Source organism: Natator depressus, chromosome 7 (genome assembly GCF_965152275.1).
Source record: "Natator depressus isolate rNatDep1 chromosome 7, rNatDep2.hap1, whole genome shotgun sequence".
NCBI classification, from domain to species: Eukaryota; Metazoa; Chordata; order Testudines; family Cheloniidae; genus Natator; species Natator depressus.
In genome coordinates this window covers 65,832,394-65,860,333 of record NC_134240.1, presented here as the reverse complement: position 1 = coordinate 65,860,333, position 27,940 = coordinate 65,832,394, and the positions used below count along the sequence as shown (strand labels likewise).

The window sequence follows — 27,940 nt, the reverse complement described above, 5'->3', positions numbered from 1 at the left end:
ATTATAAACACTGATATTCTGTACTGGGTGTTGCTTCAAAAGCCAACATAAGCAACAATTCAATATTAGGTCACCACCTAATGTCGATATTTCACCTAAAGGGCCCACAAAAACAGTACATGTTTATTCTTTAGTTTGTATCTATAAAACTTGCAATATGGAAATTATTATTATACTTTTTAAAATTTAGATTTATAAACAGGCAGGGGACATGCACTGCAAACCTCAGATTAAAATATTTTTTGAAATATAAGTTGCTCACTCCCAAGTCACTGGTATACAGTATTGCCTTTAAGAAAGACACATGGAAAATACATTACCAGCAACCATTCAAATATAGCATACCCTATTGCACATTATTTATATTAACAAAATAAGAAACTTAAATTTTTGCTAATACTAGAAATTTAATTTAATATACAGTCCTCAAATAAAGGACATATCAGATATTAAACTGATAAGAACAGATTTAAAATTTTTATTAAAGTTAATGTTTAAAATCAAATTTACACAAGAGGGAAGGTACTGTACATCTGGGGTCAGGCTTGGGTTAAGGGGGATTGCAAGTATCAGTTACAAGGTTCACGAGGTACATGCATATCACATAACCAGCATAGATCCAGATTGGGGAGTGGGAATTTTTAAAGCGTCAGTGGATAAATGGGCTCAGGTACGCCACCCATGAAATGTATTAAGAGTCCATGTCAGTACTGGTGCAGAGAATAAGTACATGGGTGGGGTGCGTCTCTCGGTTCATCAGGGAAGGAAGTGGGTTATTTCCCTGGTCAGCGTTCTCGGTTACTCGACCTGATACTGGCGGTGTCCTGTGATGTGTTCCATGTAGATGTCTCTGGACCACCTGATGGTGTCGGACACCATCAGCTGTCTCATGAGCTGGCGGTAGTGCTGACAGACTCCGCACGCTCTCAGTACCAGCTCGTTGTGGGGGTCCCATGCACCCAGCGCTCCCACGACCAGGGCGTGGATCTTGACCTCGTAGCCCTGGGCTTTCAGGGTGTCGGCCAGCAGGGTGTACTTCAACGCCTTCTGTGTGCGGGCGTCATGGAAGGCCAGTGACCTGTTCTCAAATGGCACCGTGACGTCTACCATGAGGACCTTCTTCTTTTCTGCGTCAGTCACGACAATGTTGGGTCGCAGTCGGTTGTCTGTCCCGGGAATGGCAGAGTCGACAGTGATCTTCCCCAGGGACGGCAGGATGGCTTTCACCAGCCAGTTCTGGATGGCATTGTGGCGGTGCCACCAGGCTCCGGAGTGCTGTTTGCATCCACACAGGACATGGGGCAGGATCTTGTTGGCGTAGCCGCACTTCCTGCAGTGATTGTCCCGGTTGCCGTGGTGGATGGCTCCTTTGAGGGGAACAGTTGAGTCGGGCCCAGTGGACGAACCGCCAGTCGGCGAACCTGGTGATGCTGCCCCCAGGGAGGAAGTGGTTCCTAGCGTCCCACTTGCTGGACACCTCAAACACCTTGCCCTGGTCCGCTTCCACTTGAGGTTCTCGGCATAGTGGCAGCGGATGGAGTCTTTCAGGGTCCTTCCAGAATCGTTCCGGCGGTCGGGGTGATGATGGTGTGGTCCGGGATCTTTATGCACGGCACCAGTATTCCCAGCTCCTGGCGCTCCTCGCACCACTCCCAGCAGCAGCTGATCCTCTTTTCTAGGCATCTTGAGGTGTTGCGGGTGTGGGACCAGAGAGGACAGGTCTCCCCCTCTCTCCCAAATTCAGCCTCCAGGGAGCCACTGAGGTAAGTGGCGACATCCTGCTCGGAGGTGGCCCTGGCGATGCGTTTTCTGACCACATCCCGTACGGCTTCCTCCACGATGCTCCTCACTGTCAGGTCCGGGCATGTCAGTAGGTGGAAGGCCTGGGTGATCACCGCCACATCGCACAGGTGGCCCATCCAAGGTACACTGACGCTGCCCTGCCTGTGGGAAATGTAGATGATGTCAGTGCTGGCCCTCTGGGGAAGGTAGAGCCATTTCCTCACCAGCTGCCTGATGGTGCTATCAGCCTTGTTCAGGGGGACCTTGGCCACGGCTGATCCCCTGAGGACGAAGGAGATGTGGGGGATCAGGAAGGTATTGAGGGCATTGATCTTTTGCCACGGGGGAGTCGATTTGGGCCACATCCTGCAAGATCTCTGCAATGGTGTCTTCGGGGGTCTGTCGGACGCGGACTCCTGTGAGTGTGCCCAGGTGTTGCTATACTTCTCTCTCCTCGAGGGAGGCCATGGGCTTGCCCTGGATCAGGAACCGTGACGCCCGGACCAGAGCCCTGGCGCTGCCTTCGACATGGAGGGAGGCCCACTTTTTGGGGTTGAAGCGAAGGCCCATCCACTCGGCGGCTTCTCTGGCAATGTCGAGCATCCGCTGGAAGCTTACCGAGCTGTCTGCGACAAGGACCATATCGTCCGCATAGGCCAGGATGTTGATTCTCTTGCTGTGCAGGTCGAAGCCAGCTGAGCCGCCGGAGACGGCTCGGATGAGTGGTTCCATGGCCAGGTTGAAGATGATGGGGCTGAGGGGGCAGCCCTCTTTCATGTCGCAGCGGATGGGGATGGTGTCCGTCTCTCCGTCCGTAGTGCGGGTGGTGGTGGTGCAATCCTTGCAGAGATCCTGGAGGATCTGGATGAAGGTTTCTGGAATCCCGAACTCTCCCAGGGTGGCGAATATGTGGTGGTGGGGTATGGACGCAAAGGCATTGGCTAGGTCGAGCCATGCTATGGCGCTCTGCCTCCTGGACTTCCTGGCTGCCTGCATGGCCATCTAAAGAAGGAAGCTGTGCTCGTAACATCCCTCGCAGGACATGAAGCCCTTCTGTGCTGAGCTGACCACGCCCTCGCCCACGAACCAGTCCATGATCCTTGCCGCGAGGCAGCTGGCATACAGCTTGCAGATGGTGGAGCAGAGGGAGATGGGCCTCCAGATGCCGGGGTCATCTTGTTCACCTTTTTTGCGGATGAGCACCCTATTTCACATTATTTATATTAACAAAATAAGAAACGTAAATTCTTGATAACACTAGAAATTTAATTTAATATACAGTCTTCAAATAAAGGACATATCAGATATTAAACTGATAAGAACAGATACTACACTTGATCTTAGCTCAGTTGTTCTAGTTTCCTGTACAGTAAGAATAAATTAGAGCTGGCACCTGTGTAGGACTATGACTGTCCACTGAATGCATCCGATGAAGTGAGCTGTAGCTCACGAAAGCTTATGCTCAAATAAATTGGTTAGTCTCTAAGGTGCCACAAGTACTCCTTTTCTTTTTGCGGATACAGACTACCACGGCTGCTACTCTGAAACCTCTCACACAAAATGCAATTCCTGAGTTACTGACTCCAGCTTCTCCTGAGTAGCACCTTCTCATTTCCCTGGTTCAGCTGTGCTTTCAAGGCTCTCCCTGGCCTTTCCCCTACCATTGTAGCTAGCTTTTTGAGAGTTTGTCTCACGATAGTGGAATTCTTTAGTTCGGTGGACTCATCCTTTCACTTAAGCCTGCAATATCACTTATACCCTTGAACCACTAGGGACCTCAGTTTCTCCTTTGTTGCTAGGGGATTCATACTTGAGTGACTGTAGGCAGCTTAGTCTTTTAAATAAATTTTCTTTTACTTGCTTATGTCTTACTATCAAGCCACTCAAATCCATTGGATACATTTCTCTAGTTCACACAAGCGTATTAACTTATTCTACAAAACTTTGCATGTAAAGCAACTCAGGAACAAATTAATAGCATGAGTTGTGCATTAAAAGCCCTGTTAAGTCAACTTTTATGCCAGCCTGAAATATAAACATTTAAAACAATGTAGGATAGCTCACAGTAAATTTGCTAATGCCACCAAGAATACACTTTTCCTTTGTAAGGGGGAAAGGTTCCCATTTGTTATAACTGAAATGACTTTTCAGTAGATGGCAAAGCTTCTCAGCCATTTGCCTACTGTAATTTGCATTGCCATTCATATCCCAGAACACTCTCTTACAGTTTCCACAGCATTTCAGGAGACACCACTGGAAGGAGCCCAATGGTTGAGAGGCACTGCTGATGGCAGACGATCATTTGGAAGAGACTAAGCAAATCTACTTCAGTTTAATAGCCAAACACACACTGACTCATGACCCTCTGAGTCTAGATAAATAGCTGGTAACTCCCTTGTGGATTACTACCCAGAGGTTGTGAACTCCCCTAGATTATGTAGGCAATCATGTGTTGGACCAGTTTGGGATACATCAACATTAACTAAGCAATACCAAATTGTTTACTTTCACATATTCTACTTACATTTGTGAAGCTGTGCAGTTTTTTTGTGAAAGCCCACTTACCTCCAAAGGCAAAATAAGTATCTGAATTATCAGGGCCAGTAATTATTGGCCTCTGGCATACAGCAAAAATGTACAAGGAACAATTTATCTCTTTTTAATTTAATTCCAGTCCCCTATTTCCCAGCAATTGCACATGGCCACACATTCTAAACACACACACACCTAACTCACCGTGCAACAAAAGAGGCTAGTAATCTCCAAAGCCAGTGCCTCGCTACAGGCCCAATCAAACGCACATGTGGAGGAGACCAAATATTTTGCATTTTGCTTACTGCTAATAATGCTGCTTCACTTCATTAAAAGCAGCTTATCATTTTATCTACTCTCTCTGATTAATTAACCACTGGTTAAAATGAATGAACACTTGATTTCAGGATGCTATTAATGTGTCACTGGTGAGCCACTGCTTACATATTTCCATTATTTTCTTTTTATTCCCTGATCATTCACACCACAGTAACATTGTTTTTCAGACCTCTCTGCTTACTGTCCCTCCCCCTCAAATACGCCACAAAAATGCTTTTTCTTTTTCCCTTGGGGGGGGGGGTGGGGGAGACAGGAGCTGTAACCTAAAACTTTCAGGAAAATGCAATTTAATGGTCTGCATTTTAGAATAATTTCCATACTGACCACAAGAATAGAAATAAAAGAATGGGAGCAAAGACCAGGCTGGTGAGGGCAGGTCAAAAGATACCATTAACACATGCAAATCATTTAGCTATCAGGAGTAGGATATAGTTTTACATGGTAATCACAAACAGTAGCTCCATTAAGAAAACCTACATTTGGAAAGAAGGAAAGAATTCCCATCCTGAGCCAAATTCCATGTGCTGTATATGAATAGAGACCTGCTACCGTATATACCTGCAAAGTTCACCATGGCACGTGACCCCTGTGTCTAGATTTCTAAGAGGGAAAAAAATAAATGAAATCACACCATCACAATTAAACTAAGTATTTAAGAACTGCAATAATCCCATTCAAACTTCTGTCTGACAAACAGGACTTCCTGTCACACCTCCAAACCCAATTTTACTCTTAGCTACAAATCAGATCTACATTTTCTTTCCCCTCAATTGATTATATTTATACAACAAAATGCCAAAGAGGAGAGGGCAAAATGCCCTCTTCCTCTTCATTGAAAGGTTAAGCATTCCTTCCCCACACATAAGGCCCACAGTACATTTGACCACCAAAGGGAAATCAGCCCCCTTCCAAAACCTAAATAATAATGGTCTCATGATTTCGGGGACGAAAGCGGGAGGAAATTCTTCTGATCTCCACCAAAAATTAGATATGAAATATTTTAAAGATCACGACTACTCAGGTAAGTAATCCACCCCACCAAACAGACCAGGATTTTTTAATATTTTGTTTCATTACCACCTAGAGGTCTCTTCCAAGATTGGGGCTCCAGAGTGTTGGCAGCCAAACAGGAGTAAGAGAGTCCCTGCCTGAACAAGCTTACAGTCCAAACAGACAAGACAAAGGGTGAGAACGGAAGGACTGAGAAGTACAAGTGATTTGCCCAACATTACATAGCAATTTAGTAACCGAGCTGGGAATAGAAAACTCTGGCCTCCCAATTCCCAGTCCAGTACTTTATCCATAAGACCACACAACCTATTGGGTTAGTTTATGATTTTTGAATCATACATTACAATTCCCCTTTGACTTGGTATTTGTGAATGGGCAAGTTATTGAAATGTACAAGAATCTCACACACTTGTATATACAGAACCGAAGAATGGAGCAATGTGTACACGCACCAGAGCTTCCTTAACAGCAGGGAACAATTCTGCACTAGAGGGGGAAAAACCCTTTTCATTGCTAATTTCCACAAATGGGATTAAGCCTGACTGGGCCTTAAACTTTCCCATTAGAAGTAATGTGGAACATAGGCAAAAGTAATGACAAAAACTGTCATACACACATGTATACATATACGAACATATAGACACACACACATACACTTTTCCTCCCAGTCACTGATTACAGATTAGTTCCACGGGCACACTTTAAAAACTCCCTTCTGTGGATTGTTAGGTTGCACTCTCACAACTCTGCTGCAGTCATCGCAAAGCATATTAGTCACAGCTCCTCTTAGTGAGAAGACAATGTACAAGAGAAAAGACTTTAAATGTATAGCTCTGCGGGAAACTCTTTTCCTGGCCTGGGAAATTTTAAAAATTTAGGGGGGAAACATCCCATTCTAAATCGGACAAAAATTTGAAATCTTGAAAATTTTCGAGAACCAGCAATGTGAAAAAATTGATTTGGATAATTTCAAAATATTTTGTTATTATTTGGACTTCTTTTTTTACTGTAATTAGTTAAATTGCAAAAACAAAGTCATTTCAAACAAAAAAACATTTTTTATCTTAAATTTTTTTTAAAGTATCCAAATTGTCAAAACAGCCCATTAGAACAATTTCAAAACATTCCTCTTCTCCCCTCAAGTTTCTTCTAAATGACACATTCATCAAAATCTATCCTTTCCCATTAACAGTTTTGGATTTGATGAACTGCCGTTTTCTGACAAAATGCATTTTCAAAAAATTCCTAACCAGCTCCTTTTAAATGTAAAGTCTGAAAATATTTGTTATTTTTACTTCTTTATTTCAAAGTCTACTTAGTTAAGATTCATAAAACAAATGTAAGAGACACAGATCTATTCCACTAACTCTGAGCTATGTACTTTATGATGCTGATGGCCAGCCATCATATGTCATGCAAGTAAAAAACTTAGCTCATCTGACAAATTGTCTTCCTCCACATTCTGTGTTCATTTTCTTCTCTTCACTCCAAGTTTTCTCTATCTATGACCTGTCCCCAACTCCACAGACGACAGAGGGGTCTCCTCTTCTTTTATATCAGGGGTGGGCAAACCTTTTGGCCCGAGTGCCACATTGGGGAATAGAAACTGTATGGCAGGTGTGGGAGGGGATGAGGGCTCTGTTTGGGGGTGTAGGCTCTGTGGTGGGGCTGCAGATGAGGAGTTTGGGGTGTAGAACGGTGCTCTGGGTTGGGACCAAGGGGTTCGGAGAGCGGGAGGGGGATCAGGGCTCGGGCAGGGGGTTAGGGCATGGGGAGAAGCTCAGGGGTGCAGGCTCCGAGCAGAGCTTACCTCAAGTGGCTCCCGGAAGCAGTGGCATGTCCCTTCTCTGGCTCCAATGTGGAGGCATGGCCAGGCAGCTCTGCATGCTGCTCCATCCGGAGGCACTGTCCATGCAGCTCCCATTGGAGCTCCCTTTGGAGCACTTAGGAGCCAGAGGGGGGCCATGGCGCAGCTTCCGGGAACCACGTGGTGTGGCCCTGACCCTGCGCCCTGGCTGGGGCAGCCCCCCAACCCAGCGCCCCGGCCGGAACAGGTATGAGCCGTGTGGTGTAGCCCCGACCCTGCGCCCCAGCCGGAGCGGGGCCGAGCTACATGGTCCGGCCCCTGAGAACCAGCGCCCCAGCCGGAGCACCGGAGCGGAGCCGAGCCGCGTGGTGCGGCCCCTGACCCCGCTCCCCAGCAGGAGCTCACGGGCTGGGTTAGAACGGGTTGCGGGCCATATCCAGCCCACGGGCTGTAGTTTTCCCACCCCAGTCTTATATGGTATACCAAGACTTAGCAGAATTTGACTTTTTTGAATATAATTTTACATTATCAATTTTTATTTCAAGTGTTTTTTCCGATTTTAATTTTCAAAGCTGTGCAAAATTACGGGGGAGGAGGTCAGCCAATAGTTATTTAATGACAGTGGACACTGATGAGATTCAAAATGTTAAAGCTTTGTAACAATTAAAATGTCACAACAGATGGTCAGCATCACATGTCAAAATATACAAAGTAAATATCCTTAATAGGTTAAAAAAAATTCTCAGGCAGCATTTTTTTTTTTACTTTGACGATCTGTAAATTTTGATTACTATTGATAGAAATATTTTTTCATTGGTTTGTGTGTGGAAAGTGAAATTGACGTTTACTGATATTTACCAATAAAAATCTAATCCTTCCAAGCACAGGCATAACTCAGCGCTTAAAGAGAGCTCTTCAGGCAAAGAGAAAATGCAAGCCTCTAGGAAGTGCTCCTCCTCCCATCCAAGGAGTGCTGCTGAACTATTACAGGTTTCAGAGTAACAGCCGTGTTAGTCTGTATTCGCAAAAAGAAAAGGAGTACTTGTGGCACCTTAGAGACTAACCAATTTATTTGAGCATGAGCTTTCGTGAGCTACAGCTCACTAGCTCACGAAAGCTCATGCTCAAATAAATTGGTTAGTCTCTAAGGTGCCACAAGTACTCCTTTTCTTTTTTTGAACTATTACAGGGTCAATGTGTAGAAAGGCCCCAATTCAGCAAATAGTTTAAGCATGTGCTTAAGTCCATCCCTATTCATCAAAGTACTTAAGCACACGCATGTGCTTAAAATATAGCATAACTTAAAGTTAAGCAATGCACTTAAGTGCTTTGCTCAGTGGTGATGCACTGTTTAATCAGGATTTAAGGCCTGTGAGAAGATTAGGTCTCCAGAGACTGGAACTCCTGGAAACACAAACTGTTAATTCATTCTCACTCATAAGTCTGACTCCTGGCTGGGTGCTGGATAGCTTCATAGCTTTGACACTGGATATGTTTCCTGTATTAGAAATCCTAACTCAAAACCGACCTTAAAAGCTTGTTGTTGTTTTTTTTTTAAAGACATTTAAGCAAATATCCTGCTGAAACACTGCTCAAAGTCTTGAAAACTGTTAACTTGATTTATGTGTGAAAAGAGAAATACAAACAGAGTAAGCTTACCACCGATAGATAAGCTATTACAGACACCGCTTAACATACCACAGCGTCACCCACCTGAAATATGTTAGCTAGAAGCTGTATCACCTTTTCTCTGGAGATGGGTCACGAGAGAGGGAAAAAAAATAAAATAAAGAGATGACTTTGCTGCAATCTTGAAAGCACTTTTTTCTTCTCATTATTCTAAGTGTGTCAATTATGAACAGGATCTCAACTTTGTATATGATTTATACTTTCTAGGAGCGAAACATCTTTGCCCAAGTTTAATTGAAGAAAGGACAAAAAAGGTAACTCCACATATAGCAATGAAACAGCAAATGTTTGGCTACTTAACAATCAGACATTCCCTCCTCCCACGCTCACCCTCAAAAAATACTTAAAAGTCCAGCAAGAATACCTTCCCCCTCCCCCCCAAAAGGTTTCAACCCAACAAACTTGGAAGAATTTCCTTTTGCTTCATTTCCCAAATATCACTACCATGTCCCACCTCTTCTCCTAAAGCTTTTCACCCGAAGGGATATACACTGGGTGATAGCATTTGATAGCAGACTCTGCTGCTTAAATACCATACATAAGCAGACAGTTAGAAGCACATGCTGCACTAAGGCACTGTAAAGGAGCTTAACAATGTACATTTCTTGGAGTCTGACACATGGAAGCAGTTGGAAAAGGACAACATCCAAAACCAGCATGATCTCCCGAGACCTCTGACATGTTGGCCAGGTGAAGAATAAAGAAAAGAGGGGCATATAGGGACATGGGGCTTATGCCTGAGCTCCCAGCGTAAGCAACAGCTGAGGAGGGGGGAAATATCTCTGACTTGTTACAGTAATGTGAGCCAGCAACAGAAACAGAAGGGGTTATCCAAGGAAAAACCCAGTACTATGCTGAGGTAACAGAGGCACAGACGGAGTATCCTGGCCTAAGAGAAATGGCAATAGTCCTGAAGCAGGGCCTTCACAGGAAGAGACTGGAAATATAGGGTACATGCAAAGTTTCCAGTGGAAAAATCTAATTGATTAAAACAAAACAAAACACAAACAGAAGGCTAATGAGCAGAGGCCCACCAAAAAAAAACCCTCCAACCCTGTGAGATTTGGGTTTACAGGTTTACATTAACCCAGTTCCTGCGAGTTTTGGGGTCTGAAAGAACCCTGAGACTGTAAGCAAGCTCAGCTGGAACTGCCAGGTTTTGCAGTGGCTTTCGCCCAGAACTCCAGGTCAGACCAGGCTTGCAAATCTCAGTCAATTTGCTCCAAGTTCTGGGTTTGAAATGAACATATCCCACAGCTCTAATAAAGAGTCTGTCTGGGGGAAAGTGAATTTAGGGATTGTAAGGTGGCTTCTGCTAGTCTTCCTTCCCTATCAACTCCTCCTTTCTTACCCGTATGGCTAATTCAGGGAATACATGCCTGAAGCAGTCAGGAGATTCCCATGATTTAGTCTGGCAGCCATGGAGAAAGGTTATCAGCCATTTTTAAATGATTTAGAGAGCCAAGCCAGCTGGGTAGCTGGTGCCATTTTTAAAAGGTGAGAAACGGAGGAGTGAAACTTACCTTTCTACAGTAATAAGGATTAGTGGTCTGGGAGTCTGGCACTCCTCCCTCATTAAAAGATAGGAGACAAAGTGATAGACAGGTAATTACCTAGAAGGAGCCCGAGGGAAATTCCAGGAGACTCCATTAGAATGCTTCAACTGGTCTGTATGTTTCTGCTTGTCTCTTAGTATCAATTGAAGCGCCCCAGAAAAGTAACCCGAAAGGTCCATTGCTTTGTTTCAGAAGGTAATCAGTCACCCAGTAGGGGCCCTTCTAATAAAGGATTTGCTTTCTTCCCCACCGTCCGCAGCACGGTGGCAAGCATGGGACAGAGCTGCTCCAGGCAGATTTGCCTACCTGCAGTTTGTCATTTGGTCAGCAAGTTATACCCTGCAGTATCTGCACTTAGTCTGAGGTTTTACATTTTGCACCAAACATAGTCTATGGGACTATGGATGCCCCTGAATCACAGAGCTAATGATTCATTTAGGAATCAGTTATCGTAGGATACAGAGAGCTAAAGACTTAACAATGGGCTTTCCAAAGGAGCCTAAAGGAATTAGGTGTTCAAATCAACTTGGCTCTCAATGGAACTTGGGCACTTAACTCCCTTAGCATCCCCTGAAAGTTGCAGCAGGAAGTAACAACATTTAAAAACATGTTCTAAAATAGGTTCATCTAAAATGCTTGTAAGGATAGAAACTGTTTTGCAACCATTAACTTGCAGGGCACTGGGGACATGGACTATAAACCATATTCCATATAAACCATATTCCAAGAAGTGGAAAGATAGGTGAGGATTACATGAGGTCACACCACCATTTATGGCCATGGAATTTATTACATAGAGGCTCACACATACCATATTCTGGCACTTCTGCCTGGAACTAGAAGCATTTAAATACATGAAAAACAAGTTCAGTTGGAAGGAAGCACAGCCTAGTAGATAGGGCACTGGATTTGGGCTCAGGAAACCCGGGTTCAATTGTCAACTCTGCCACCAGTCTCCTGGGTGACCTTCGGCAAGTCACATCCACCCATGCCTCACTTTCCTCATATGTAAAAAAGGGATAATGATACTGATTCCCTTTGTAAACCGCTTTGACATCTACTGATAAAAATTGCTATGTAAGATCTAGGTCGGGGTGGGCAAACTATGGCCTGCGGGCCAGATCCAGCCCCTCAGGGCTTTGGATCTGGCCCATGGGATTGCCACCCCCGTGGCGCCGCATCACTCCAGGAAGCGGTCACACCATGTCTCTGCAGCCCCTGAGGGTGGGGGTCGCGTGGGGGAGCAGAGCGCTCCACATGCTGCTCTTGCCTGTGGGTACCTCCTCCAAAGCTCCCATTGGCCAGGAATGGGTTGCCGCGGCCAATGGAGCTTCAGGGGAGGTACCCACAGGCGAGGGGAACACGTGGAACCTTCTGCACCACAGCAACTCCCAGGGGCCGCACAGGGACGTGGTGCCGGCCACTTCCCGGAGTGGCGTGGTGTGGCATGACACGGGCTGGGACAGGCATGCATGGAGACTTCCCTGGCCCCGGTGCAGGCTGCTGCCACCCCGGAGCCGCTCTAGGTAAGCGGCGCTGGGCCGGAGCCTGAACCCCTCCTGCACCCCGCACCTCAACTCCCTGCCCTGAGCCCCCTGCCACATCCCGAACCCTTCCTGCGCCCCAACTCCCTGCCCTGAGCCCCCTGCCACATCCCACACTCCTCCTGCACCCCAAACCCCTTCCCTGAGCCCCCTCATACACCCCTCCTCTGCCCCAACCCCTTGCCCTGAGCCCCTTCCTGCACACCGCACCCCCTCCCACACTCCGTCCCTGCACCCAAACCGCCTGCCCCAGCCCTGCAAGCCATTTCCCCACCCAGATGTGGCCCTCAGGCCAAAAAGTTTGCCCACCCCTGATCTAGGTATTACAATTATTACCCAATCTTTTCCAAATCTCAAGGAAAGATGTGATTCAAATGTAGAGTTATTCAAATGCAGGTGATTTTACCTGAACCAGTATTTTGCCCAATGGGAGACCTTTCTCCCCTGGAGACATAATGGATGATGGAGCAAGAGATTATAAATGACCAAAGAGGACCTGGGGTGGAGGGCGAGGGCCAAGGAGCTAAGCTAATGCAGAGAAGTCATCATTCCACCAATGCACTGAGCATCTTTTAAAAAAAATATGTTTCTACTAACATTTTAAGCAAACCTTTTCCTCCGGTTGCTCAAAACTAGCTCTCTGTCCTACACATAGAAATAGGCACAGGACAGGACTGTATGCATGAATGAACATACACAGAAGCCTCTCTTTGCATGAGTACATTGAAGAGGATGGAAAACCATCCTGATCAACTTGGAGATGATCTAAGAAAATAAAAATTCCACACTGACAAGCTTATTCTAAGCTTCCCCTCCTTTCCCACCTGCTCCAAAAGATGTTTAACAGGCAAGACACCTAAAGCGGGCAGATAACAATTACCTTTTACCTCTCTGAAGAGGCCGCCGCCAATTAGCACATTCCTGGAGCTTCTAATTCAGGCAAGAAAAAAAAAAGGGTGGGGGGGAGTGAGCTGGGATTGATGTCTCTGTCTGTAACACACAGTATTTCCTAAGAGAGAGAAAAAACAGAAAAGGGGAAGGTAAATATCAGCTTTCTCATCCTTTGAAGGTGCAGCAGATTACAACAACTCCTCAGCATAGCTATAGTCCCTCCCCACTTCTCCAGCCCCAAAATAGCCATCTGTGGCTGTACTGATTTGCTTGCCATGCCAAGGTCCAGAATGTGTAGGCCAAGTCAACTGCTAATAATTATTAAAAAAAAGAGCATGGATTGAGCTGAACTGTCAGATATCTTATCCAAACCAAACGTTTGTGGGGGCATGGGGAGGGGGGTGGTGTTGTGTTCTAAAGAGCAAGATAGTGATCCTAAAAATAACCTACAACAGGATAATTGCAAGGGAGATGCCAAAATATATCCGAGTATTCATTCAAATGAATTTGCCTCAGTCACGTTCAGGTCCATTTCTGTAAAACATTCACATTAGCTGCTTTTTCTGGCAAAACAACAGTAGCGGATTTTAAAGTCACACGCCCAAGTGTTCACACACGTGCGTGCACACACACACAGACTTTTAAAATCACACATACAAATGCTTGTGTGCTCATCCCATCAAAGAACATTAATACCAACACGTGATGCATCTGAATAACCACTGCACCAATTATAAATATTTTTATTTTTTATTTTCATTCCAGTGTATACAAACACCCAGGAACTCCAAATCCAGGTTATGTTCTTTGACAAATACTTTAAAATACAATCCAAAAAGATGAGGAACAACCAATAACCAACCCTTCTCCAGACTGAAGAAGCCAGTTCACAAAACAGAAACTTTCCCAACTCGGCTCCCATAAAAGCTTAATCCCTCCCCTCAGAGGGTCTCTGGCCCCATCTGCCACAACTTGATGTCCAAGGAAGGTCATCTAAGGCTTTGTCTACACTAGCATTTTTGTTGGTCAGGGGTGTGAAGAAACAGCCCCCTGATGCACACAAGTTTCCCCAAGAAAGGCGCTGGCGTAGACAGCACTATGTCAGCAGGAGACGCTCTCCTGCCGACACAGGGCTTGGCTACACGTGCGAGAGAGAGTGCATTAAAGGAGCCCTGGGCGCACTAGCTCACTACCCGTCCACACTGGCAAGGCATGTAGAGCGCTCCTGGTACTCCACCTCGGCAAGAGGAATAACGTTTGGTGCGCCCCCACTGAAGCGCCAGAGCGCCAATGTGGACACCCTGGTCTGTTAATGCGCTCTGATCAGCCTCCAGAAGTGTCCCACAATGCCTATTCTAGCCACTCTGGTCATCACTTTGAACTCTACTGCCCTGCCCTCAGGTGACCAACCATCAGACCCACCCTTTAAATTCTCTGATAATTTTGAAAATCCCCTTCCTGTTTGCTCAGCCAGGTGTGGAGTGCTCTTAGCGAATCTTTCCAGGTGACCATGCCTCCACGCGCCAGGCGATCCCCAGTATGGAGCAATGGTGAGGTGCTGGACTTCATCAGTGTTTGTGGGGAGGAAACTGTCCAGTCCCAGCCGTGCTCCAGCCGTAGGAATTATGATACCTTCGGGCAGATATCAAGGGACATGATGGAAAGGGGCCATGACCGGGACGCATTGTAGTGCAGGGTTAAAGTGAAGGAGCTGCGGAATGCCTACCACAAAGCCCACGAGACAAACAGCTGCTCCGGTGCTGCCCCTGAGACCTGCCATTTCTACAAAGAGCTGACGCGATACTTGGGGGTGACCCCACTTCCACTCCAAGTACCACCAGGGACACTTCAGAGCCCAGTTCAACAAGGCAAGAGGAGGAGCAAAGCAGGAGTGAGGGTGCTGAGGCTGAGGAAGACACCCCGGAATCCCTAGATGCATGCAGCCAGGAGCTGTTCTCAAGCCAGGAGGAAGGTAGCCAGTCGCAGCAGCCAGTGCTTGGGGAAGGACAAACACCAGAGCAGGTGCCCGGTAAGCAGCTTTTATTTTGGGAAGGAAGTTATTTGGTGTGGGCTCTCTGGGCGAGGAGGGTTAGGGCTGCATGCATGCCTACATGCGGAATAGGGCGTTGATGTGCTCTCTCACATCGCAATAATCGGCCTCAGTGATCTCTTCAAAGGTCTCATCCAGAACTTGGGCAATGCACTTGTGCGGGTTTCTCAGGAGAGCCACTGTGGTCCTTGTCCCACTAAAGCTAACTTGTCTGCGCCACAGTACCATGAGGGGCGGGGGGACCATTGCTGCACACAGACAAGCTGCATATGGGCCAGGGTGGAAGCCGCATTTCAGTAGAAGTCCCTCCCTTGCTTCCCAGGTCACCCTCAGCAGCAAGGTATCTTCCAGGACAAACTCCTATGGAAAATGTGGGGACAGTGTTCAGTACAGGGGCCCCCTGCAGTTGTTGGCTCTCCTCAAGGCACAGAAACCCAGAGGACAGTACAGCCATGAAACAATCAATCACACTTGACCCTGTGCTTACTCACCATTTTGGGGCTCCCGTGGGTTGTGTGCGCTTGCTTTGGGATGGGCAAATTATGCTATTGATTAGACTGTGCTTGCCCTTTACAGATGCAACCTTGAGATCTCAGCCGTCCATGTTATCACCAGCCAAAAGACTCCAAAGAATCAGAAAGAGGCCATGTAGAAGCAAGGAAGACATATTGCGTGAAGTAATGCAGCATTCAAGTAATGAAAATCAAAAACTGCAGGAGTGGCGGGACAGTGAAAGGAGGATCCGCCAGCAGAATGAGGAGCGCCGGCACAAAAGCGCGGTGCTCGGGCAGCAAAGCACGGATCAGCTGATAAGCATAATGGAGTGCAAAGCAGACTCTATCCAGGCGCTTGTAGCCATGCAGGCGAAGCACTACCATGCCCGCGCCCCCCTGCAGCCCTTGTCCCAAAACTCTTTCCCTTGTGCCCCCATGTCACCTCCAACCCACTTTCCCTTGTGCCCCCATATCACCTCCAACCCACTTTCCTTTGTGCCCCCATATCACCTCCAACCCACTTTCCCCAACATCCGGGTTCCAATGTTCCCTCTAATTTTTGACAGGCCGTGTGCAAAAAAAATTTCTTCTGTGCAAATTGTTGTACTTCTGTGCAAATTTTTGTGTGCGCGGTGTTTTGCCATGTATGCGGGGTTTAGGATCTGTGTGTGCGCATATGCGCACAGCTTAGAGGGAACAGTGGTTCTTACCACCACCAGCTGCCTCCAACACCTGTAGCTTCACCACCCAGCCCTAAAAAGTAGGACCATTACACACTGCACTCAACCCCCATCACCATGCAGTATAGCCATCCTGAAGTGCAGCACTCATTGCACAACACTCCAAACAGGAAGGCTGAGCATGATAACAGGACATATGCAAATCTGTGATTGTACCGTTCCCCACCCCACCCCCTTGCCCTGTTTCCCAAGCAGTTGTGTTTCTTTTCAATAAATGGAATTTTTGGCTTTGAAAACATTCTTTATGATTGCATAAGTAAAAGATACCTTAGCCCAGGAAAGAAACAGGCACTGCAAGTCAGCATAGCAAATACAGATTCCTACTAACATTGGAACCACTGCACTTCACTCCCGTGCAGGGCACCAGACATTACTGGTGACTTTCAGCTTCAAATTGCTCCCTCAAAGCATCCCTAATCCTTGCAGCTCCACGCTGGGCCCCTCTAATAGCCCTGATCTCTGACTGTTCAGATTCAGCCTCCAGGTGTTGAACCTCCGAGTTCCATGCCTGAGTGAATCGTTCACCCTTCCCTTCACAAATGTTTTGGAGGGTACAGCACACGGATATAACTGCAGAGATGCTGTCATCGGCCAGGTCCAGCTTCCCATACAGAGAGCACCAGCGGCCCTTTAAACGGCCAAAAGCACACTCCACAGTCATTCTGCACTGGCTCAGCCTGTTGTTGAACCTCTCCTTGCTGCTGTCAAGGCTCCCTGTGTAGGGTTTCATGAGCCATGGCATTAAAGTGTCAGCAGGGTCTCCAAGGATCACAATGGGCATTTCGACTTCCCCTACGGTGATCTTCTGGTCTGGGAAAAAAGTCCCGGCTTGCAGCTTCCTGAACAGGCCAAAAGATGCATGCGTCATGCACCTTTCCGTGCCAGCCTGCGTTAATGTCAATGAAAAGCCTACGGTGATCCACAAGCGCCTGGAGAACCACAGAGAAATAGCCCTTCCGATTAGCGTACTCGGAAGCTAGGTGGACTGGTGCCAGAATTGGAATATGAGAGCCATCTATCGCCCCTCCACAGTTACTGAAACCCATTTGTGCAAAGCCATCCACAATGTCAGGCACGTTACCCAGAGTCACGGGTCTTCTGAGCAGGATGCAATTAATGGCCCTGCAAACTTGCATCAACACGATTTCAACGGTCTACTTTCCCACTCCAAACTGGTTAGCGACCGAACAGTAGCTGTCTGGAGTTGCCAGCTTCCAGACTGCAATAGCCACCTGCTTCTCCACCATCAGGGTAGCTCTCAATCTCGTATTCTTGAGCCGCAGGGTGGGGGCCATGAAAGTGGCTTTTCTCATCCGAAAGTTCTGCAGCCACTGTTCATCATCCCAGACTTGCATGACGATGTGATCCCACCACTCAGTGCTTGTTTCCCGAGCCCAAAAGCAGCGTTCCACAGTGGTGAGCATGTCTGTGAATGCCACAAACAAACTCGTGTCATTTGCATTACTTGAGTCGATATCGTCGGAGCCCTCGCTGTCACTTCGGATCATAAGGAATAACTCAACTGCCAAACGTGACATGCTGGCGAGACTCGTCAGTATACTCCCCAGCAGTTCAGACTCCATTCCCGCAGACCAAAAGGGAAGACAGAGCGCGCACTACAAAAAACGTTGAAAGATGGTGCCAAATGTGGACGGAAGCACAGGGATTGCTGCGATGCGAACCAATGCATCATGGGGCGTTGGGACAGGACCCAGAATGCCCCACACCCCCGCCTCCTTCCCACAAGCCACAGTGCCAGAATGGGAAGAGGTGCTCTGTGGGATAGCTGCCCATAATGCACCGCTCCCAATGCCGCTGCAAGTGTCGCAAATGTGGCCACGCCAGTGCGCTTGCAGCTGTCAGTGTGGACAGACTGCAGCGCTTTCCCTGCTGCGCTCTACGAAGGCTGGTTTAACTCAAAGCGCTCTACATCTGCAAATATAGCCATGCCCATAGCTACCACCGCTCATTGTGGGTGGTTTAATTATGCAGGTGGGAGAGCTCTCTCCCGCTGGCATAGAGCTGCTACACAGGAGACCTTACAGCTGCGTAGCTGCAGTGGTACAGCTGTGCCACTGTAAGATCTGTAGCGTAGACATAGCCGTAGGCAGGCTAAGCATAACCGTTCGCTGAAAGAGAAACTTAAAACAAGGAACCCAATGCTCAGCCTCCGTCTCCACCACCTAATAAGCTTCTCAGAGTTTCACTCATTTCTGTTATCCCAGCCAGGACTCTTGCCCTCCCTCCACATACCACTGTCAGAAAGAGAGGTGTTTACAGCCTGTCCCATTCCTTCCCCCACAGCTACCACCAATGTTAGGGAGTACTCTAAGGTGTCTCAGATTTCATGGTCCTCTTTCTCTCACTGGTGGCTAGCCTCAAATGAAAGGCAAACAAGTTGAGGGCGGGTGGGGGAGGGGAAGGGAAATTAAAGAGATACATATGAAATAAATTTGCCTGATTAATATATTTGAGGAAATGGCCAACTGCTCCCTGCCCTTCTCTGACCGAGGGTTTATTTAAAGAATTTTCCCTGGAAAATCTGAGTATGAATTGTCTGAACACAGAAGAAACTAAGATTACCCTTTTCCCCAACAAGAAAAAACAAATGCATCTAATACCGAACAAAGAAAAAAGAAAAGGAGTACTTGTGGCACCTTAGAGACTAACCAGTTTATTTGAGCATGAGCTTTCGTGAGCTACAGCTCACTTCATCGGATGCATAGCATATCGTGGAAACTGCAGAAGACATTATATACACACAGAGACCATGAAACAAAACTTCCTCCCACCCCACTGTCCTTCTGCTAACAGCTTATCTAAAGTGATCATCAAGGAAGGCCATTTCCAGCACAAATCCAGGTTTTCTCACCCTTCCCCCCCCCCCCCACACACACAGACACACATACAAACTCACTCTCCTGCTGGTAATAGCCCATCCCTCTTTGAAACCTCTCTTTATAATGCGCATGATAATCAAGGTGGGTCATTTCCAGCACTAATCCAGGTTTTCTCACCACCCCCCCCCCCCCCCACACACACACCCCCCTCCAAAAACCACACACACAAACTCACTCTCCTGCTGGCAATAGCTCATCTTACAATGTGCACAGCAATAATCCAAGTTTAACCAGAACGTCTTGGGGGGGGGGGGGGGGTTGTAGGAAATACCTAATAATACCGAACAGTGGCTAACTGTGCCACTTGATTCTCATCTCTCTGAAGAAGTCATTTTTATCTGATGCTGGGGAACCTAACAGGGAGAAAAGGGAAGGCAACCTCATCATAAGGAAATCTGTTCTTAAAACCATTCAATGCACAGTACAGTTTCTTCAATTCCAAAAGGCCACAGCTTCTGCATCTGCCAGGGGGACTAAACCCCCACTCTTCACCCTTTTCTACCTTCGAGGCAGACTTAAAGGTGCAAGGATAATTTTGACCAGCTTCCCCTCTAGATACGTGGTGGCCTAAAAAAGAATTCACTAAGTAACAACGGTAGTGTAAATAAACAATGAAAACCTCAACAAAGATCCTGGAGGAAAAGACACAGAGACTGCACGCGACAGGAGAGAGAGAGATAAAGAACAAACAAGATCAGTGGCACAAAATGTCTCCTGTTGTGCCCTGCTACATCTGCCCATTGAAGTACCCAGACAAAATAAACCAGTGATCCAGAATCATAGATCCTGAGATACAAAAGCATCATCTAAACCTCCCCAACGGCAGACTCTCCCACATAGTAGAAAAGCACAATTATATACAGTTTCCCGATTTGCATCTCTTCTACACATCAGGTACCATGGCTGTTTGCACTAAATTGCCTTGAACCAATTTCAGACAATAAGTACAGTACTCAAAATGTGACACTTTTTCATGCAAAGGGGAGTAGGCTTAGAGCCCTGATTGTGGAGAACCGAAAAGAAATGACCCTCAATGAACTGGTTGTGACACATGTACTTCCTGAGGCAATGCACTAATCAATATTTACTGACAGACTCACCACAGACCATGTCGGGAAAGACAGCAAAACAAATACACACACACACACTTATTTTGCATTCATCAGTGATACAAATCAAATACATCCTTCTTTCCTTTTTCATTATTAAATCAAAGACACGCTTTAGGCAGCATTATGATGAAAAGTCTGTGCGGATGATAAAAAAAAAAAAAACACAGACACCAGTCAGGTGGAGCCAGTTAGGAGTTGCTATACTAGTTAAATGTCATCATATGTTTTAAATACATATTATATATCAAAATCATACACAGTTTCACTCTTCTAAAACAGAACAGGAACATGACCCTTGGTCTTCCACATACCGGGTAAGTATCCTAACCACTCAGCTATTGGCTATTCTAGATTTTTTTGGGGTGGGGTGGGGGGGAAGACACAGGGAGGAGGCATCTCTTGCTTTCACAATTCCATCCTGGTCCAATTCCATCCTGATCCAAATGGTTTCCTGATGAATGGTTTCCCTAAACTCATCCTTTTGCAGGAAAAGCTTTGGATCAGAATTTTCAACAAAAAACAGTTTTCTCAAACATTTTCCGACCAGTTCTAGTCACAAGCCCCACTGAGGGCCACAATCAGGACTCAACAAGCACTGCTCTTACAGAGATATCTATAGTCCTCTTCCCACCACCACCATGAACAAAAAGAGAAATGGGACCTATGGAAAAGCAAAACATCTGCAAAGCTCTCTCGTTATCCTCCTTTGCCATAATGCTTACAAAAAACTTGACGCAGAGAAAAAAGGGAGTTCTGTGTAGTATTTCTTTTTATAAACATCATATTCCCCCTCAGGTTATCTGTGTGGTATTAACTTGCCTGCATGCCAGGAGTCCAGGCAGCTGGCAAGGGAGGCACAGCCAAACCAAGAAATCCCAAAAGTCATAAAATACATTTTTCATATTCTTTTTTATTTCATTGATAAAATATATACAGATTTAAGGACAAATTGTCACTGGGCTTAAATGTCATAACTCACTCTTTCCAGCGGCGAAACACAATGCCAAAAACTCTGAAGAACGTAGTGCCACGTGAGACTCAAATCTTGGCATACCTAATAGTGCCTCAAGAAGTTGCCTTGTTACCATAGCAATTTACAACGCCCAGGAGTCACTTTATAATGGTGTTGCTGTGGTAACCACTGCTTGGTGAGGCCATGGCAGCTTTGTAGCAGCCTGGGCCGCAGGAGGGTTGCGGGCATGGGGCCTACACCCTGCGCCTTTTTGGCCCCATGTGTGCGCGTGAGGAGCTGCCATTAAGCCCTGTGCCTGCCTTATGCTTGGCCCCCGACCCTCCCATGCTGGGCTGGGTAGTGGCTCCAGCTCCTGGGTTCACCTGCTGCTTCTTCACTGTAAATAAGGACAGCTTTTAGTAGCTATTCAATTAAACATTGGGAAGCTTATTTTGTGATTTATGCCTCACCAGTCAAAAACCTCAGGAGCAACCAGTAGCCAGGAGTTAAATCAAAAGGAGGCTGTAAAAGGAAATGAAACCATGGCAAAGACAAGGGTCTTTGAGGGAACAATTTGGAGAACACGCCTTCTGGCTCCACCCATCCCAGAATGGATGACTCTTCCCAAGGGTCAGCCAAGGGAGTCTGCTGCACCCAGAGAAGTTGCTTCTCCATCCCAGTTAGATGAGCTGAGAGGAACTTACACCTTAAACTTTCTTTGCTAGCTGTTGTAAATATGACCCAAGAGGCCTTTTATCTTTTGCTCTTCACGCTTTGTACCTTAGAGGAATGAATAAATGATGCTTTGTTTTGATGATGCTGTTTGTGTCACCACATACTTAAGACATGCCTGCACGACAACAGCCACACTGGTACAGCTACGGTGTCGTACCGCCATAGTACAGACGCTTCCTCCGTTGATAGAAGGGGTTTTCCTGATGCAGTAGTTAACCCACTTCTCTGAGCGGTGATGCTTAGGTTGAAAGAAGAATTGTTCCATGAACCTAGCTAGATCTACAGTGTGGGTTAGGTTGAACTAATTAGGCTGCACAGGGCGCAACATTTTTCACAGCCCTGAATGATGTAGATCTAGACATTAGACTACGCCTTATTACGGTCACAGGCGCCTGAAGGTAAACTATTACAGGTGGCAAAGCCAAGTCGGGCTTGTGTTATTAACTCGGTTGGAAACTGGGTGGCTGCAGCCCAGATATCCTGTCAGAGGGGCTGGACTAGTGAGGTGCAGGAAGGCAGGCTTGTCACCTCAGAGCTACATTCCACAGGGACTAAAGCGGTCTAAGGCACAGTTCACCCTGCAGCCATGAAACGTGACTCCCCCATGTGTGTCTGCAACTATTATCACTGGTCTTCTACTTCCAGTGTGAACTCGGGGGGGGGGGGGGGGGTGCGGACGGACGACACCATCTTCTTGTTCTGTTTGTACAGCGCCTACCACAGTGCAGTCCTGGTCCATGACTGCTCCTATGGGCTATAGTAGTACAAATATTAATAAAAAGGGGAAGCCTAACCAAATGACCTGTATTATATCAAGAGGCTTCATAAAATCCCTGGCAAGACCGAAAGGATAATTTGCTTACAAAAATGTCAAGCATTTTTATATACACACAAACTACAGCATAGTCTGAGAATATAGAAATGGAGAACGGAGGACATTCAGTACTGATATGGAAACGTCAATATTCACTGTAATCAACAGTAACTGATCCTAATTGAAGGGAAGATCCACATATTCACAACACAAGCTTTCTCACAAGAGCTGTTGATAAATTCATCAAGGATTTATTCCAATAATTTATCAAACTTTTAATAAAAATAAGCCTACAGTCAATGCAGCTTGAGCTGCAGTTTCATTAGATCTCAGCCGAGGCAAGATAATTTTAGGTAAATACTAAGGCTATGGGAGAACTGTTCTACTGCAGGCGCCATACATATCCCACCCATTTCTTATCATTCAAAAATCTCATCATGCCTGCAAGAGTAGGAGTATCAACCTTGGTTGTTCTGCCAATATCCATTCCAGAGAGCTATACCATTCTGCCTACCTAAGCTGTCCAAATGACAATTCAGAGGGAAGTTATTCCTCGTCATTACCTGACATATATTGCATTACTGGTCCAGACTGATCACTTGTTCCCCCCCCCCCGCCCACTCACACACACACACACACACACACACACACACACACACACACACAGCCTCGGTGCCAGGGCTTTGGGTGGAGAAGAGATGATTTGAGTAACTGTTCTCTTAAAGGTGATTTGGTTTATAATCTGTTTTTGTTTCTTGATTATTTTAGACAAAGCCCAAAAGTTTATTATTTCTGTTACAGTAGTACCTAGAGAAATCAACTAAAATCAGAGCCCCATTGTATTAAGTGCTGAACATAAACATAGTAAGAGATTATATATATATTCAGTTTCTCCTCCCTTGGTGTTCACACCTCAACTGCTAGAAGAGGGCCTCATCCTCCCTGAACTAACCTCATTATCCCTAGCCTGATTCTTGCTTGCATATTTATACCTGCCTCTGGACATTTCCACTACATGCATCTGATGAAGTGGGCAGTCACCCACGAAAGCTTATGCTCCAATATGTCTGTTAGTCTATAATGTGCCACAAGACTCTTTGCTGCTTTCATAGTAGGAGACAGTCCTTGATCAAGGGGTGCTGACTCCGTGGGTGCTCGGGGGCTGGAGCACCCTCGGAAAAAAAAATAGTGGGTGCTCAGCACCCACCAGCAGCCCCGCCGATCAGCTCTTTCCCCTTCCTCCCAGCACCTCTGGCCCGCCTCGATCAGCTGTTCTGCAGTATGCAGAAGGCGGTGGGGGGTGGGGGGGGCGGAGGGAAAGGAGCGGGGGCAGGAAGAGGCAGGGGCGAAGTGGGGGTGGGGTTTGGGGTGGAGCAGGGATCGAGTACCCCCTGGTAACACAGAAAGTTCGCGCCTCTGGACAAAACCAAAAGTTTCTAACTGTAAAAATCAAGAAAAAGAAAAAAAGACACTAGGAGGGAGGGGACACAAAAACAGATGATGAAATGGCAAAAAGTGCATGAACTTTTCCCCAAATGCATACCCTTACAAGTTGGAGTTCAGTGTTCCTTACAACATTATTTCATGTTTCTGGGAGATCTGTAAATTCAATAATAATGTCTCTAGTCTCTGTCACTATTCCCCACATCCACCGCCAGTCACAAAGAGCAGCAGCCATTTCACAAAGCACCAGCCAGTTAAGCATCTTACTATGAAACCATACACAGCTCTGCGCTGTATGCAGAGTTGGCTCCATAGGCCAGTTGTCTCCAGCCACTGTTCTCTCCAACTTCTATGGCTGTCTACACTGCAGACATATTTCTTTATGTTATAAGGCTAGTACACATTTCACATGTCTCTGATGAAGGGATCTTCACCTTTCTGGAGCATGTTCCCTCACTGCTCATTACACAGATGCTGTATTTATTTTGAAATCACTGTCCTAGTCTCTCCTTGCTTTCTAAAGCCTACAGTTTGGAACAGGTGTTTGCAAACATAAAAGCTTCACTATAAATATCTGTGCAAACAGAAAAGTTGCAAAAACATTTATGGAAATGAAAACAAAGGGTAGGAGCATGGTCAGATGAGTCAGGAGGATTTCATTAATAATGTTTTCCCATAATCTGACCAACTCCAGTGAACACACAGGTTTGCCCGTTAGTAGAAATCTATAAGACACTTTAAACTTCATCTGTATGAAAGGTACTAAATAAAAAGTATTATATATTTATAATAACAATGGCTTGGATTGAGTAAGTTCTGAGTGTAGTAAATATCCTTTTACTATTTTATTTCGGGCATTTGAAGAAGCAAGAGTGCTTTTTACGAGGGCTGGGCAGTAAATTGTTTTCCTGTCCTGGGAACAAATGTTCAAGATGACAAAGATTTTTCCCATCCCGAATGGGGATGAAAAGTCAAATCAACAACTTCCACAAACCAAAAATTCAAACAAAAATTTGGTTTACATCTCTCAACTATTCTTTTTAATTTTAATAATTAAATGTTTCAAACCTAAAACGGAACTTTTCATTTTGAAAGCATCAAAACAGAACATTGCCATTTCAACTTTCTTCAAAACTGGAAATTTGTTAACACTGCAGAAAGTTTCAATTTTGTTCAATCAGCATTTTTTGACGGAAAAACATTTCATTAAAAGATTCCCAACCAGCTCTACTGCTTACATCGTTATAGGTTTATTTTGGTCATTTTCATGTTATACCTATATATACTTCCCCCAAATACACCCTAAGAACTATTGTTTCTTTCTTAAATGTTTTCTAACCTGGAAAAAGACAAGAAAACCATTTGTCAATGTGAAACAAAGTTTAATACTTATAATCATATTTATACACACACACACTTATATAACAAACATTAAAATTTACCATGCCAGGCACTAAGTTTACTCGCACAGCCTTTAACCACAATAACCTACAATAAGAAGAAAGCAAATTATATTGACTATTTCATCAATCTAACATACACCCAGGGCAAGTAGGATTTTGCAGTGTGTTTATATTTTATACACAAGGCCTGGAGGACCAAATCTAGCAACGTGCCAAGTGCCTTCCATGCCAAAAGATGACAATGGATGAAGACGCTCATCATTTTATAGGACTGGTGCCTTCCAGAGAAGCAGAGACCCAGTTATATCAGTCCAAATATCTATTTTCCCTTCTCTTTAATTCAGGGTTCCCACATTTCTAAGTGCTGGTAACTGGACCCCATGGGCCTCACCGCCTTCCTTGCCTCTTGCCCCAAGGTCCCGCCGCCATCGCTCATTCCTCTCTCCCACTCCCTCCGTCGCTCGCTGGATTGTCTCAAGGAGCCTCTCTGCAAGAAGGAGGTGGTCCTGGCTCAGATGGGGCAGGTGCAGGTTAATGACCTGGTGCCTCCCACTGCCCCGCAGTCACCAGACTTTTGGTTTGGGTGCCATTTAGGGTTGCCAGGTCCCCTTTTCAACTGGACTTTCCAGTCAATAACTGGGAACCTGGCAACCCTAAATGGCACCCCGGACACAGAAGCCAAAAACGGGACAGGTGGCAACCCTACTTTAATGCTTGATGCAGTTTTCGGTACCAGGCTGAGGCAAATGATCCCTTCTCTTTAATTCAGGGTTCCCACATTTCTAAGTGCTGGTAACTGGACCCCATGGGCCTCACCGCCTTCCTTGCCTCTTGCCCCAAGGTCCCGCCGCCATCGCTCATTCCTCTCTCCCACTCCCTCCGTCGCTCGCTGGATTGTCTCAAGGAGCCTCTCTGCAAGAAGGAGGTGGTCCTGGCTCAGATGGGGCAGGTGCAGGTTAATGACCTGGTGCCTCCCACTGCCCCGCAGTCACCAGACTTTTGGTTTGGGTGCCATTTAGGGTTGCCAGGTCCCCTTTTCAACTGGACTTTCCAGTCAATAACTGGGAACCTGGCAACCCTAAATGGCACCCCGGACACAGAAGCCAAAAACGGGACAGGTGGCAACCCTACTTTAATGCTTGATGCAGTTTTCGGTACCAGGCTGAGGCAAATGATCCCAGGAGTTACATCTAGAAGTAATTCCCTCTCTTTTTTTTTTTTTTTTTTTTGTAAATGAATTTGATTATTGGATGCAGATAAAACATATCAAATAACATTTCTGTGTCACTTGAGCCCTGGGTTAGAATATAAAAGGCAGGAATGTCAGGCACATGGATACACTCTCTCAAGTGGCGTTCTCTTGGGGACCCCTGTTAGTTACACCATGTCAGGCTCCTGTGCTTTCCATTATCGACGGGCAGCATGCTAACATGACAGCAGACACAGGTTCTTATTTAGCTTTGAAACGGTTTTCAGCAATTCAGAAAACCAGCTATCTTGCTACAACAGAACTAAAGGATACTGAAAAACCAGAACCATTTGTTTCAAGAGAAATGCCTCTACCTCATATCCCCAGATTTTTTTTTAAATTAAAAAGGGAAAACCTCTAGCTCCTCAAAACAACATTTGTAAAGCTTGAATCATTTAACCTGTGAAACCCAAGCCTATAAAATGGGTGCTATTTCTTAAAAACATACAGTAAGTGCATTAAATTATTGATAGCCATTAAACAGGGAAAAAATTAAACAGCTCTCAGCTTTTATCAATCATTAATGCAGTTTCCAGAGCATCTCACTGGGTAGCTATCACGTAGCACAGTGCAAAGACTACAAATCCTGAAGGCATGAATTTGTTTGCTGTGGATGGAGAAGAAAAAAAAGTTCTGCTGGGAGGGGCTGAAACAGATAGGGAAAAGGGAGATTTTTGTCATTAGCAATACAGGGGACTGGATGATTTCATAGAGTGGTGACAGGCTATCCACCTCCCCTCATTTAAGGTCCAATGCGTAAGGTGGCAAGCACCCTCCACTCTTATTCGCTCAGTGGGTGCTGAAGGCACTTAGTATCATCCAGGAAGCATTCATGAACTCAGAGGATCGGGCCCTTTGCTCTCTAGTTCAAATCTAATCTATCTCAGTAGCAACCAG

At 45.9% G+C, this 27,940-nt stretch overlaps 1 protein-coding gene and 1 pseudogene across 9 annotated transcripts in view; both read right to left on the bottom strand.

Annotated features, from left to right (window-relative positions):
• Window positions 1-27,940, bottom strand: part of ZMIZ1 (zinc finger MIZ-type containing 1) — a 478,186-nt gene that overhangs the window by 392,578 nt on the left and 57,668 nt on the right. For 7 of the 9 annotated variants that reach the window (XM_074958674.1, XM_074958670.1, XM_074958665.1 and 4 more), the window contains exon 2: window positions 13,141-13,269. The exons of 1 other annotated variant lie outside the window; for it this stretch is intronic. The gene's annotated coding sequence lies outside the window, so the exon portion shown is untranslated. Of the gene's footprint in view, window positions 1-9,184; window positions 9,222-13,140; window positions 13,270-27,940 lie in introns of all 9 variants that reach the window. One more of the 9 variants, XM_074958666.1, reaches the window with a different exon arrangement.
• On the bottom strand, window positions 3,023-3,163 carry LOC141991760 (U2 spliceosomal RNA; annotated as a pseudogene).